Source organism: Pseudophryne corroboree, chromosome 9, assembly GCF_028390025.1.
Source record: "Pseudophryne corroboree isolate aPseCor3 chromosome 9, aPseCor3.hap2, whole genome shotgun sequence".
In the NCBI taxonomy this organism is placed as follows: Eukaryota; Metazoa; Chordata; class Amphibia; order Anura; family Myobatrachidae; genus Pseudophryne; species Pseudophryne corroboree.
This window is the reverse complement of record NC_086452.1, coordinates 166,225,429-166,241,161: the sequence shown is the minus strand read 5'-3', so window position 1 is coordinate 166,241,161 and position 15,733 is coordinate 166,225,429. Positions and strand designations below refer to the sequence as shown.

At 47.3% G+C, this 15,733-nt stretch overlaps 1 long non-coding RNA gene across 2 annotated transcripts in view; it reads left to right on the top strand.

Moving 5' to 3' along the window:
- Positions 1-15,733, top strand: part of LOC134956846 (uncharacterized) — a 215,620-nt gene that overhangs the window by 51,187 nt on the left and 148,700 nt on the right. Inside the window, exon 3 of one of the 2 annotated variants that reach the window (XR_010186228.1) lies at positions 5,113-5,187. The exons of the other annotated variant lie outside the window; for it this stretch is intronic. This is a non-coding gene — a long non-coding RNA (uncharacterized LOC134956846). Of the gene's footprint in view, positions 1-5,112; positions 5,188-15,733 lie in introns of those variants that run through there. 2 annotated transcript variants of the gene reach the window in all.

Sequence of the window (15,733 nt, the reverse complement as noted above, 5' to 3'; positions counted from 1 at the left end):
TAAATTTGCCAGCCAAGGTGTTTTTATTGCTGCTCAGGGCGCCCCCCCCCCCCAGCGCCCTGCACCCTCAGTGACCGGAGTGTGAAGTGTGCATGAGGAGCAATGGCGCACAGCTGCAGTGCTGTGCGCTACCTTGGTGAAGACTGATGTCTTCTGCCGCCGATTTTCCGGACCTCTTCTTGCTTCTGGCTCTGTAAGGGGGACGGCGGCTCGGCTCCGGGAACGAACACCAAGGCCAGTTCCATGCGGTCGATCCCTCTGGAGCTAATGGTGTCCAGTAGCCTAAGAAGCCCAAGCTAGCTGCAAGCAGGTAGGTTCGCTTCTTCTCCCCTTAGTCCCTCGATGCAGTGAGCCTGTTGCCAGCAGGTCTCACTGTAAAATAAAAAACCTAAAATAAACTTTCTTTCTAGGAGCTCAGGAGAGCCCCTAGTGTGCATCCAGCTCGGCCGGGCACAGAAATCTAACTGAGGCTTGGAGGAGGGTCATAGGGGGAGGAGCCAGTGCACACCAGGTAGTCTAAAAGCTTTCTTTTAGTTGTGCCCAGTCTCCTGCGGAGCCGCTATTCCCCATGGTCCTTACGGAGTTCCCAGCATCCACTAGGACGTCAGAGAAATTATCTTTAGAATTCTTGGGATCAGATTAATGGGAGGAAACAAGTACACCAGCTGGTATAGACCCACGGAGTTGCCAGGGCATCTACCGCTACTGCATGTGGGTCCCTTGACCTGAAAAAATACAGCTTGAGCTTCTTGTTGAGTCGAGAGGCCATCATGTCAATTTGTGGATACCCCCACCGACATGTTAACCACCGGGACACCTCTCCCGGGTGCAGGTCGTGTCTGCTGAGGAAGTCTGCTTCCCAGTTGTCTACACCCGGAATGAAGATCGCCGACAATGCCACGGCGTGTTTTTCCACCCAGAGGAGAATTCTTGACACCAATGACATTGCGGCTCTGCTTTTCGTTCTGCCCTGTCAGTTTATGTACGTTACCACCATCACATTGTCCGACTGGACCTGAATGGCCTGATTCTGAAGAAGAAATGAGGCCTGCAGAAGGGCATTGTAGATAGCCCTGAGTTCCAGGATGTTTATTGGAAGGACAACTTCCTGACTTGACCATCTTCCCTGAAACTGTACCCCCTGGGTGACCGCACCCTAACATCTGAGGCTTACGTCTGTGGTTAGCAGAATCCAATTCTGAATCCCGAACCTCCAACCCTCGACTAGGTGAGAAGTCTGTAGCAACCACAGAAGGGAGATCCTGGCTTTTGGCGACAGACGAATCCTCTGGTGCATGTGAAGATGCAATCCGGACCATTTGTCCAACAGATCCAGCTGGAAGAGCCTCGCATGAAACCTTCTGTACTGAATTGATTCGTAAGAAGCCACCATTTTCCCCAGAAGGCGTATGCAAAAATGCACAGAGATCCAGGTCGGCTTCAAGATGGCCCGGACCATCGACTGGATTAGTATTGCCTTTTTCAAGGAAAGGAACATTTTCTGAGACTCTGTGTCCAGTATCATTCCCAGCCTCTGCGTTAGTTCTAGGTGAGATTTTGGTAGGTTCAGAATCCACCCATGATCCATAGTATATATAGTTACACAGTTAGTGAGGTTGAAAAGAGGCAAAAAGCCCATTGGGTTCAACCTGTATTGTGTTAAGCTGTACATCAGCTGTATCATATTACAATACGCCTGCTGAAGTAATGGTTTAGTACCAATTGACAACTATGATTCTTACCACTCCCAGATATTTAATGTCAATATGTTAAATGCTATAGACCTGGATACATTTTCCAGTTAGAAATTTGTCTAATCCGTTTTTAAATGCATTTACAGAGTCTGCCATTATTACCTTCTCCGGCAGGGAGTTCCAAATCTTTATTGCCCTTATTGTGAAGAACCCTTTCCTACGTTGTGGGGCCAATTCAGTAAGGATAGCAAATTCTGCTAATCAGCAGAATCTGCTATCCTTTTGCACGCATGCTAGGGACCGCCCAGCGCTGGGCAAGGCCGCCCAGCATGCTGACCGGCGCCTCCCCCCTGCAACAAGCAGATATTGCGATCTCCTCGCAATTTCAGCTTGTCAGCAGAAACTAAGGTTGACTCATGCCGGCGCAGCTTAACTGCGGCCGCAGGAGTCCCGACGCCATCTTACCTGTCACTGCGGCTGCGTGTGACGTCATGCAGCCGCTGCGACAGTGCCCCCGACATGCCCCCATTCATGCCGCACAGCCCACCGTTCAGGTTTTCCGTCCCCGCAATGCTCCGTTTCATCCCTGAAAATGAAGCGTTGCCGCCCCCCTCCCGCCCCGTGACAGTCTCTGCCTGATTGACAGGCAGAGGCAACTGCATTTTCTGCGGCCCCCCACAGAAAATGCGGACACATGCGCAGTACGGCTCGCTGCGCACGCGCCCACAGCACCCATGCAAAAATTCAGTCCGGATCGCGATTTGCGATCCAACCTGAATTAGCCCGTGTACGGAATTTTCTCTCCTCTAGCCTCAGCAAGTGCCCACTTGTCCTATACAGAGTTATTTTAATAAACAAATCCCCTGCTTACTCCTTGTAATGACCCTTTATACATTTGAAAATATTAATAATGTCTCCTCTTAGACGCCTCTTTTCTAGAGTATACATATTTAACCTAGTAAGCCTTTCCTCGTACTCCAATGTCTCTAACCCATTAATCAATTTAGTAGCTCGCCTTTGAAGTCTTTCTAGTTTCCCGATATCTTTTTTATAATACGGTGCCCAAAACTGAACACAATATTCCAGGTGCGGACATACCAATAATTTGTACAGATGCAGGATTACATCCTTGTCCCTTGTCTCAATGCCCCGTTTAATACACTTTACTTGGCTTCTTTGCTGCATTTTGACATTGTGTACTGTTATTAAGCCTATTATCTATGAGCACCCCCAAATATTTTTCCACCACAGTTACCCCTATATTTTCCCCATTTAGAGTATAGGATGCAAGTGTGTTTTTGTCCCAAAATGCATAACTTTGAATTTTTCTATATTGAACCTCATTCTCCATTTAGATGCCCAGGTTTCAAGTTTAAATAAGTAATTCTGTAGAGACTCGACATTGCTTTCTGAATTAATTACCTTTCACAAAGATTGACACTGTGCTTTCCAGGCCTATTCCTAGATCATTGATAAATATATTGAACAGTAGCGGGCCAAGTACAGACCCTTGCGGTATTCTGCTGACTACTGGTGCCCTGCTGGAGAACATCCCATTGACCACTACTCATTGTACTCTATTATCCAGCCAATTACTTATCCATGTGCAAATAGTATATCCTAGGCCAAGTTTCCTTAATTTGATGATCAGCCTCCTGTGAGGCACTGTATCGAAGGCTTTTGCAAAATCTAAATACACCACATCCACTGCTTTTCCCTGGTCAAGATTCTTGCTCACTTCCTCGTAGAAGCTAATTAAGTTAGTTTGACATGATCTGTCCCTTACAAACCCATGCAGTCTTTTGCTAATAAACTTAGTATCCCGCAGATAATCGTCTATGCTATCCCTCAAAATGCCTTCCAATATTTTACCCACTATAGAGATTAAACTAACTGGTCTATAGTTACCAGGATTATTTTTAGTTCCCTTTTTAAATAAAGACACTACTTCAGCTGTGCGCCAATCCTTTGGTACCATGCCTAATCTAATTGAACTATGGAAAATCAAGTATAGCGGTTTTGCTAGCTGTGACCTAAGCTCCATAATAACCCTCGGATGAAAACCATCTGGGCCTGGTAATATATTAATCTTTATGTTACTTAGCCTCTCCAGGTCTACTTCTTCACTTAAACAAGCATCAACTCAAGAGTCATTACCTTCACTATCTCACCGTCTGATCCTCCCTGGTGAATACTGAGGAAAAAAATTGTTCAGTATTTCTGCTTTTATTTTGTCATCATTTATCAAAGCTCCCAATGCATCTTTTAAAGGGCCTACATTCTACTTCTTTATCCTTTTACTGTTTATGTATTTAAAAAAAAAATTAGGATTGGTTTTACTCTCTATAGCGATTTGCTTTTCATTTACAATTTTAGCTGCTCTTATTACTTTTTTGCATCTTTTATTGCATTCCTTACAATACTGGAATGACTCCTCCCCTCCATTAGCCATTGCTTCTTTGACCTCCTTATTAAGCCACATTGGTTTGTGTTTAGTACTCCTGCGTTTACTGCTCATGGAAATGAATTTGTAAATATTGCTATCAAGCAACCCTTTTAAAGCATCCCACATTTCTGTTGTGTTTTTACCATGAAACAAAATGTTCCTGTCAATGTCATTTAGTTGAAACTGTTGAAATTTCTGAGCGTCCTCTATCCCGCGCTCCCCTTAATTTATGAAAAACAAACAAAGGAGGTGGATCTCTACTTATCTTAGATCAGGTGTTTTTCTCTCAAAGATATACCTTCTTCATACCCCCTTGTGCTGTCAAACGGGGTGTATGTTCATTCAGAGGTAATACATGTAAGAGAGAGGTCAGAGAAAACACTCTAGTGTATTAACCTTTTAACAGTTTAAACCACAATCCCTTGCCAGAAATTGTGGATTATAATGACAGGAAATATTTATGATAAAAGTTTATCTTTTTAATAGTTCAAAAAAGTTCAAAAAGATGATCAAACGATAAAATCCAGGCATAAAATCTTCATCACATAGAACAAGATTCTCATATCCAAGCAAAATATGAGGGTGGCTTCCTACCAGATTTGGGGTTTCATAAGTGCACCAAAATTTGTCGCTGTATTGATGTTTCCAACGTCCCCGGGAACGGTCAGCTCCAAGCAATGGGCACCTCGTCCTCTCCTCGTCCAGGTAATCAGCCACCGGAATGTCACAAGTCAGCCAACGCGTTTCGATCCGTGGATCTTTTTCAAGGCATGTCCTTCTGGCTCTTCTTCCCAGCTATTTATACCCTTATAGATTGATATGAGATACAAATGTGAAATATGCACAGAATCATTTTTATTATCTGTAATATCATATTTTTTATCATGTTTTTAATACTTGTTAACATTTGTGGTGATTTTGCATTATTATTCAATCATGTACATAATCTTATCATACTATAAATTTGTTCAGGAATTGCTTTATCTACTCTGGCACTGAACCAATATGTTTTGGAACTAGAAAGATGGCCGAAAAGGAACTTCCGGTTTGATCATCTTTTTGAACTTTTTTGAACTATTAAAAAGATATCTTTGAGAGAAAAACACCTGATCTAAGATAAGTAGAGATCCACCTCCTTTGTATGTTTTTCATAAATTAAGGGGAGCGCGGGATAGAGGACGCTCAGAAATTTCAACAGTTTCAGGTATTCTTTCTAGGGATGAGGGTAACATCCCACCTCTGAGTGTCCACTGACCTGCAGCTCGATAGCGCAATTTCTTTTTGGTGTAAAATTTTCTTTGTGAATCAATGTCATTTAGTGTCTGTCTCATCATATTGAAGTTAGCTTTTCTAAAAAGTTAAATGTTTTTGTTGATCCCTTATAGCTGTGTTTCTTGAAACTGATGTTGAATGTGATCATATAGTGATCACTGTTTCCAAAGGTCTCCCCAACTTTAGTGTTTGATATAATGTCCACATTATTGGTAATAACTAGGTCCAGAATAGTTTTACCTCTAGTTGAATCCTCGACTAATTGAGTCAAGTATTGATCCTTTAATGTATTTAAGAACCTGCTTCTCCTAGTTTTTACACATGAATCGTTACTCCAATTTATATCAGGATAGTTAAAATCCTCTAACACTAGGATGGTCCCCATTCCTGCAGCTTTTTCAATTTGCTGTAAGAGTTGTTCCTCCTCATGTATGGTAATATCCGGTTGCTTGTAGCATGTACCAATAATTAGTTTCTTTGCTTCAGTGCCCCCACTAGTGATCTCAACCCATAGTGACTCCACATTATCTCCAGTCCTCTCGTAAATAACATCTATTAAGTATGGTTTTAGAGATGGTTTAACAAAGAGACATACCCCTCCTCCCCTTTTAGTAGCCCTATCTCCCCTGAAAAGAGAGTATCCCTCCAAATTCGCAACCCAGTTGTAAGAGTCGACCCACCATGTTTCCGTAATACCTATAATATCATACTGAGACTTTGATACAAGCCATTCCAATTCCCCCATTTTACCTGATAGGCTTCTTTCGTTCACAAGGATTCATTTTAGCTTAATATTTCCCTTGCCCGTTTATTTTAATGGTATCTTATCTATATTTACAAGTATCTTTCTAGACTTACCCTTACCAACTGTTTTTCTTTTCCCACTCTTTCCATTCCATCATACTTAATACATCCTCCCTCACTACTATCTCTATACGACCTATTAAGACTTTCTATACCCCCCCTCCCCGATGTAAGTATCTTCCCTTATGCTATGGACATCATTTTCTATGTACCGTATTGTTGAGCCATAATCATAAGTAGGTAATAAATTGGGAAAATCTTGGGCAATACCTGTGTCAGTAATTCTGGTGTTAATACCAATGCAAATACCCTTGCCCTTGCTGGCTGAACGTTCGCTCCCCCTTTCTCCACTCCCAAATTGTTCACTACCCCCATCCTTACTGTTCTCTCTGTTTGACCCGTAGCTTTTAGCTAAACCCTCCTTCCAGGCTTCTTGTTTAAAAGCTCCTCCAACCTTCTAAACATCTTGCTCCCCAGCACCGCAGCCCTCTCCTCATTCAGGTGCAATCCATCACGACAAAAAAGATAGTGTCTGACTAGAAGTCGGCCCAGTGTTCCAAGAACACAAACCCCTCCTTCCTACACCAGTCTCCAAGCCACACATTTACCTCCCTAATCTCCCTCTGCCTCCCTGGGCTAGCGCGTGGCACTGGCAATATTTCTGAGAATATTACCCTAGATGTCCTTGCCTTAAGTTTCTTGCCTAATTCCCTATAGTCTTTCTTAAGGACATCCCACCTACCACTAACTTTGTCATTGGTGCCAACATACACCAAGACTGCCGGGTCTTTACCAGTCCCTCCCAACAATCTATCTACCCGGTCCGCGATGTGCCATACCCGAGCACCCGGAAGACAACAGTCTCTATGGCGATCATGGTCTCGGTAGCAGATTGCCCTGTCTGTCCTCCTAATAATAGAGTCCCCTACCACCACAATATGACTAGGTACCTCACTATCTTTTTCCCGATCTGTACTGGGGGGACCGCTCCTCTGGTTGCTAGAGGGAACAGTCTCCTCCAGTTCTGTCATTTCTTCACTGCCATCCTCAGAATCTTCGTCCATTCGGGCGAATTTATTAAGATTTAGCAGATCGGAGATGTCCTGTCTCCCTCTCCCCCTTTACTTCTTTCTTCTAACTATGACCCAGCTGTCTACCTGATCGTCCTCGTCTATCAGTGTTCCCCCCTGCAACTCCTCCACCGTTCTACCTAAACTTTGCTTGAGATTGTGAATGCTTCTCAGTCGTGTAACGGTCCGCTCTAGATCAGTTACCTGGGCTTCCAGGGCAGCCTTTTGCTCACATCTCGCACAGATGTACCCACACTCGGACTGTTGTTCCAGGTGCACATACATCATGCAGAATATGCACTGAGTGAGATTCTCAGTCGCGGCCCCACCCATTTTTAATAAGTGCTAACTCCCTGTTACCTCCAGAAAATAAAAAAGAGAGGGACAATATATATGTAAGTTCAATATATGACACAATTTATGCAATACGAATACAATTTATGCAATACAACAGACAGTAACTGATAATACAATCAAGGAGAGGGAAAGAATAAAAAAAAAAAAAAGTGTTTAAGAGATGTGATACTTGCGTGTCCGGCCTGCGTCTGGCCTGCCCTCAGTGATGTTCTTCTACTTTGGTGATCACCTTCCTTGTAGCAGCACTGCACAATAGGTTTTATTTTTATTTTCAAGCACTCACATACACATGGGACAGCAGTAGCTGCACCCTAACTTGTATCACACTCTCACCCTCACCTGCAGCCTGTTCCGCTCAGTCCTCGGCTCACACACACATTCAGAGCAGCACACTCTCCTGCTCCTGTTTGTCCCTGGCTCATACACACAGGCACAAACACACAGAGCAGCAGCACAATCTCTTGCCGCCTGTTCTGCTTGGCCCGCTCTGCTTGGCCTGCTTTGCTTGGCTCACACACCCGCACACAAACCTAAGCTCCCACAGTACCACCTGGGTTCAGCGCCAGTCCCCTTCTGACCATCTCTTAGCGCTGATGCCCCTCTGACCTGCACAAGCACATCCTGCTCATGCTCCCGGCGCCCGGCAACCGGCTCCCATCACTTCCGGTTCCTGGTCATCTGCATGTCCTCTCAGCGTGCAGCCATCATCAGAAGAAGTCTGGTTGAGAGACCAATGTTCTCCAACAACTGCTCCCTGGATGGTGCCTTTATCAGAAGATCGTCCAGGTACGGAATCATGTTCACTCCTTGTTTGCTGAGCAGAATCATCATCTCTGCCATCACTTTGGTGAACACCCTCAGTACAGTGGAGAGACCAAATGGCAGGGCCTGGAACTGGTAGTGACAGTCCTGCAGTCAGGGTCGTACTGGCCCACAGGGGTACAGGGGAAAACACCAGTGGGCCCTACTGGCTGGAGGCTAACCACCTCCTCTAGGAATCAGGTTCCAGACTGTGCTGTTACTAATCTAGTACATTATCATGCATGCACTACAGTATTTACTGTATATACTGTATTTATCTAGGGGACCAACCCATGCAAAATGGTTAGGCAAACCATTGTGGCAGCTCGAATACCCCCTCTAGAGACTGGCCACACCCCTAAACATGGCCCCCTACCACTGCATTCCCCGGTGGGCCCTACATGCCCTAGTCCGACACTGCCTGCAGTGCAAACCGTAGGTAAGCCTGATGAGGTGGCCAGATCGGAATATGAAGGTACGCATCCTTGATATCCAGAGACACTAGGAATTCCCCCTCCTCCAGACCTGAGATCACCGCTCTCAGAGACTCCATCTTGAACTTGAACACTCGTAAGTACAGGTTCAACGATGTGAGGTTCAGAATTGGTCTTACCAAACTGTCCGGTTTCGGTACTACAAACAAGCTGGAATAGTAAGTAACCCTTGTTTTGTAGATGAGGTGGAACTGGAACAATGACCTGGGTCTGTAACAGTTTTTTGAATGGCGTCCTGTAAGGCTATTCTTGCCTCTTGTGAAACTGGTAAGCCTGATTTGAAGAATCTGTGAGGTGGGAACTCCTGGAACTCCAGTCTGTAGCCATGGGATATAAGGTCTATGACCCAGGGATCCTGGCACGATCTTGTCCAGATTTGACTGAAGCATTTTAGCCGGGCTCCCACCTGCCTGTCTTCCAGGCATTGCGGTCCACCATCATGCGGAAGATCTTGAGGAAGCAGAGCCTGAGCCCTGTTCCTGTGAACCAGCAGTTGCTGGTTTGCGTGGTTTACCTCTAGCACCTCTGGTGGTGGTAGAAGAACCTCTGGCTCTGCCCCTAAACTTGACAGTCTAAAAGGACTGTAAATTGGGTCCTGAGTAGGTCTTCCTAGCTGTCAGAGCTGCAGAAGGTAGGTAAGTGGACTTACCTGCAGTAGCTCGCGAGATCCATTTGTCGAGTTCATCTCCAAATAAGGCCTCACCTATGAAAGGCATGCCTTCCACGCTTTTCCTGGATTCCATGTCAGCAGTCCACTGACATAGCCATAGTCCCCTGCGTGCCGACACAGCCATAGCTGTAGTGCGCGCATTAAGCACACCTATCTACTTTATGGTTTCCACCATAAAATGTGCAGTCTTATATATATTGTAGGAGCAAAACAATTTTCATCTTGAGGTAAGGTGTCTAACCCCTCAATTAAACTAGCCGACCATTTAGCAATGTGGGTCTCTGGGCCACCCCAGCAGCAGTGTACCAGTATTTGAGTGTAGCCTCAATCTTGCGATCAGCCGCATCTTTTAGGCAGCCTGCACCAGGGACAGGCAATACAATTTTACGTGAGAGCCTGGAGACTGACGCATCCACTACCAGTGGATTTTCCCATTTTCTGCTGCGGGATACACTGGGCTCCACAAGGAAAGACATAGGGGTGTAGATTAGGATCTTGATCCGAGGCACCAACAGGCTAAAAAGCTTTGACTGTTCCCAGAATGCATAGCGCCGCCTCCTCTATAACCCCGCCTCCCTGCACAGGAGCTCAGTTTTGTAGTTGGTGCCGCAGATAGCAGGCACATAACAGAGGGGATGCGCTGGGCAGCCCTGAGAAGAGCTTTTTAGAAGAAAAGTGAAGACTTCAAGGGCAGCAGCAGTGTGTATATGTCTTTTGACATTCACTGCTACAGCTCCATCTCTCCCTGTACACTCCCGAGCCCTGGCTGCCGGGTAACTACAGCAGGAGGCTCCGGTTTTCTTCCATGGTCAGGCACACACGACGGGGGCTCTCCTGGATCGCGTGGCCGCGCTTCGGGAGGTGGTGAGTGGGTCCCGCTTGCGGGACCCGTACTTTATCGCAATCCAGCGCGGTCAGAGGAAAGGCGGGCCGCACGCGCTGGCGGTGGACACTGTGGCAGTACAGGCGATCCCACTAGATCACCAGGGCATGGGTGCAGGTCAGGTTTTCTCTTAAAGCCATTTTAATAGTAGTCCACAGTACCTGGTGGTTTTGCCAGCAGGGGGATAAGGCTTAGACCTGGAGCCCCTCCCCCAGCCCCAGGGCGCCATTTTCCGCAAATGTTCCCGCCCTGGAGCTACATATCTGTCTTTTCCTCACTCCCTGTCAGTGTCTGGGCGCCATTTCTCTCAGCTACACTGTTCCTGTGACTGCTTGGGCAAATCCTCCTGTGTAAAGCCGCCTGGTTGTCAGCGCTGTGACTTTACATGACACTTAAGTATTCTACCTGCCTATTAGACAGTGTTAGTTAAGAAAGAGTGCATTTAGTCAGGGTTTTCTTGTACAATTACCCTGTGATATACATCCAGTTCTTACTGTGCAGTGTTATATTTATTGACTACATAGCTATATCAGCTGGTCCAGTGCAGTATTATTGTTGGTAATAACCTCTGCATTGTGTAACTGTGATTATATGTGTGTGCATTAGCTTGCTGAGTGGTTTCCATTTCGTGTCTCTCACTCAACTTGCTATCCCTATATTCTATAACCTGAGGGGGCTTGGTGCGTCAGGTCTTATAATAATATAGGATATTCACAAGGTATACTCTAATATGTATTTTTCTCTGTGAATTTAATCACCATATCTCTCCTGTATCTCTGCTTGTGTTGACTACACTGCGCAGGGGTATGGGTAAGAGGTATTGTGCTGCTGCCAATTGTACTGTGTTACCTGATACTGCAAGTTATATCATGTCTGCTTCTTATGGTAACGGTTCTGCGGCGGAACACACTGCTGGTGTTGCTGAAGCCACAGATCCATATGAGGAGAATATAGCAGCTGTGGGTTCTGGTTCTGGGGGCTCCTTGCTCCCCAGTTGAACTGTAGCAACGGAGGTCCATAATGACCCACCGTGAGCTGCTTTTTCCACGCTTCTGCATATGCTAGTTAATAAATTAACACCCCCTATGGGACCCCCTATGCCGGTACAACCGTATGTGGTCCCTGTAGCTAATCCGCCGTTGGCGGACAATTTATCTGCTCAGTTGAAGAAGTTGAACCAGTTCCTGACTACTAAAAAGTCTTACCCTCGCTCGCCTAAGTCCAAGGGGTCCTCTAAGCGAGCTCTTATCTCCTCACAATCCACTGCTGTCACTGACACCTCGTCTGATGAAGATGGCACTTACACTGACCCCACAGATTCTGACTCAGATACTGCTAATGGGGAGGGTAGTTCACATGTGGATGTTCCTGATCTTTTGGAGGCTATTAAGTTGATTTTACAGATTACAGATGATCCCGAGCCATCCGTTCCTCCTAAGAAACCAGATAGGTTCAAGCGTCAGAAGGTGGTTAAACAAGTTTTACCTCACTCTGACCACCTAGTGGATATACGTCAGGAACCCTGGGAAAACCCGGGTAAGAAGTTTTTGCCTCAAAAGAAGATGCTGGCTCGCTATCCCCTTGCGCCAGAGCTGTCTAAAAATTGGGAAACACCTCCTCCAGTAGACTCACATGTGGCTAGGATGGTGGTTTCCTCAGCTCTACCTGTCACTACCGTCACGTCTCTAAAAGAGCCTACGGATAAACGTGTGGAGGGTTGTCTAAAAGCGATTTACACCCTCACGGGTGCTGCACAAAGGCCCACTATTGCAGCAACATGGGCTGCAGAGGCTATTGAAGCATGGGTCTTGGAGTTGGAAGCTGAAATCTCTTCTGACCATGCTAGACAATGCTTGTCATATATTGTCACAGCTTCTCGCTATGTTAAAGAGGCAGCTTCTGATGCCGGTATCCTAGCAGCCAAGGCCTCTACTACATCAGTCCTGGCTCGCCGGATTTTGTGGCTGAGATCCTGGTCTGTGGATCTGGACTCTAGAAAAACCCTGGAGGTACTCCCTTTCAAGGGAGATATTCTGTTTGGGGAGGACTTAAATAAGATTGTGGCTGATTTGGCTAGGGCCAAAACCGCCTGTCTGCCAAGTACCGCTCCTTCTGTCTCGAAGGCTAAAGGTACTTCCTTTCGCCTCTTTCGTCCTCCAGGTAAAGCAAAAGGTCAGGCGTACAACAAGCAGGCACTCACTTCCAAACCTGGTAAGCCAAAGCCCAAAAGAGCCTGGGCGGCCCGTCAGCCAGCTTCCAAGACTGATAAGCCTGCCGCATGACGGGGCGGGCCTCCCCCTGGGGGATCCCAGGGTGGGAGGCCGGCTTCTAGGGTATACCCAGGAATGGTTGAAGACCACTTCAGATGCCTGGGTACGGGAAATCGTCACTCAAGGTTATGCCGTAGCCTTCAAAAACCGACCCCCTTATCGATTTTGCCGGACAGACGTCCCGTTGGGCCAGACAAAGGCAAACACTCTACATTCGGTGGTACAGACCCTCCTGGATACAGGAGTCGTAGTACAGGTGCCTCTTGCGCAGAGGGGCCGGGGGTACTATTCTCAGCTGTTTCTAGTCCCGAAACCGAATGGGTCCTCCCGGCCCATTCTCAACCTCAAGGCATTGAACAGGTTTGTGAAGGTTTCCAAGTTCCGTATGGAAACCCTTCACTCTATAGTTTTGGCCTTGGAACCTGGGGACTACATGGTCTTCCTGGACATACAGGATGCTTACCTGCATATTCCTATAGCAGCGTCACATCAGCAATACCTGAGGTTTGCGATTGGCAACCTCCATTACCAGTTTCGGGCGTTACCTTTTGGTTTAACTACGGCTCCGCGAGTCTTCACCAAAGTTATGGCGGTCATGACGGTGGTACTCCGCCGTCAAGGGGTCAGGATACTGCCGTATCTGGACGACTTTTTAATCCTGGCAGATTCCCCAGAACTTCTCCTACGTTATCTGGATATGACTGTCCAGTTTCTACATGCCCACGGGTGGCTCATCAACTGGAAGAAGTCCTCCCTGGTCCCTGCTCAGAGCATGGTGCACCTGGGAGCGCTATTGGACACTCACAACCAGAGGTTGTTCTTGTCTCAGGAGAAAGTCCTGAAGCTTCAGGACAGAATTCGTTACTTCCTTTCTCATCCGCAAGTGTTGATACATTCGGCGATGCAGGTGCTGGGCCTCATGGTGTCAGCATTCGAAATGGTGGAGTATGCTCAATTCCATTCTCGCCCCCTCCAGAAGCTGATTCTAGCCAAGTGGGACGGCCTGCCTCACCGGATCAGGTCTCACATGATCTCATTGACTCCGGAGGTCCGTCTGTCACTGCTATGGTGGCTCCGTGACCGACAATTGTGCAGGGGCCGTCCATTCTGGATATCCAACTGGGTCCTGTTGACGACAGATGCCAGTCAAAGAGGTTGGGGCGTAGTACTGGAGCAACACTCCCTTCAGGAATCTCTCCTCTCGATCAACATTCTGGAATTGCGGGCGGTCTTCAATGCGTTGAACCTGGCCCAGCATTTAATTCAGAACCGTCCTGTTCAGGTACAGTCGGACAACGCCACCACAGTGACTTACATAACTCATCAAGGCGGCACTCGAAGCCGCTTGGCAATGAAGGAAGTCTCACGGATTCTACATTGGGCGGAACGCCATCTAGCGGCAATATCGGCAATATTCATTCCGGGAGTCCTGAATTGGGAAGCGGATTTTCTCAGTCGTCAGGACGTGCATGCAGGCAAGTGGGGCCTCCATCCAGAAGTGTTTCAACTACTAGTGGAAAAGTGGGGCCTTCCAGACGTGGATCTGATGGCGTCTCGACACAATCACAAGGTTCCGGTCTTCGGAGCAAGGACAAGGGATCCTCAAGCAGCATTCATGGATGCGCTGGCGGTGCTGTGGAGGTTTCGGCTGCCGTACGTGTTCCCTCCGGTGTCACTCCTGCCCAGGGTAATTCGGAAGTTCAAAGAGGAATTCTGCTTCTCATAGCTCCAGCGTGGCCCAGACGGCACTGGTTCTCAGACCTGCAGGGCCTATCGTCAGAGCGTCCAATTCTACTTCCACAACGCCCAGACCTCCTCGTTCAGGGCCCCTGTGTCTACCAGGACCTAGCCCGGCTGTCTTTGATGGCGTGGCTCTTGAAGCTTCCGTCTTGAGGGCTAAAGGGTTTTCTGAGGCGGTCATTCAAACTATGTTGCGCGCCCGGAAACCGGCTTCTGCTCGGATTTACTATAGGGTCTGGCATTCTTACATTGCTTGGTGCGCATCTAACCATTGTGATGCTTCTAAATTTAGTATAGCCAAGCTGTTGGCCTTTCTTCAGCAGGGCCTGGACTAAGGCCTGCGTCTGGCCTCCCTCAAGGTTCAAATAACTGCCTTGTCGGTGTGGTTTCAGAGAAAGATTGCGACCTTACCTGATGTGCATACCTTTACTCAGGGCGTGTTGCTTATCCAACCTCCCTATGTCCCGCCTGTGGCTCCTTGGGACTTGTCGGTGGTTTTGGAGGCATTACAAGAGTCTCCGTTTGAACCTCTTGGTTCAGCTGATCTTAAGTGGCTTTCCCTTAAGGTGGTGTTTCTGCTGGCTATTGCTTCAGCTAGAAGAGTGTCGGATTTGGGTGCCTTGTCTTGTAGTTCCCCATATCTGATATTTCACCGTGACGGGGCGGTTCTTAGGACTCGTCCCGGATATTTACCTAAGGTGGTTTCTTCGTTCCACCTTAACCAGGAGATTGTGGTTCCGGCCCTGGTCTCTCCTGACTTGTCTCCCAAAGAGCGGTCTTTGGATGTGGTACGGGCTCTCCGTATCTATGTGAAGAGTACTGCTTCTATTAGGAAGTCTGATTCTCTCTTTGTGCTGTTTGGATTTCACAAACGGGGCTGGCCTGCTTACAAGCAAACTTTGGCCAGATGGATTAGAATGGTGATTGCACATGCTTATGTGAGGGCTGGTTTATCAGCTCCTGCTCACATTACGGCCCATTCTACTCGGTCTGTTTGACCTTCTTGGGCGGCCCGCCGTGGTGCGACCCTTGAACAATTGTGCAAGGCGGCTACGTGGTCATCAGTGAACACGTTCATAAGGTTCTATGCCTTCAATACTGCAGCTTCCCAGGATGCTTCCTTTGGACGCCGGGTTCTTGTGCCCGCTACAGTGCGTCCCCTCCCATAAGGAACTGCTTTAGGACATCCCCTATGTCTTTCCTTGTGGAGCCCAGTGTACCCCGCAGCAGAA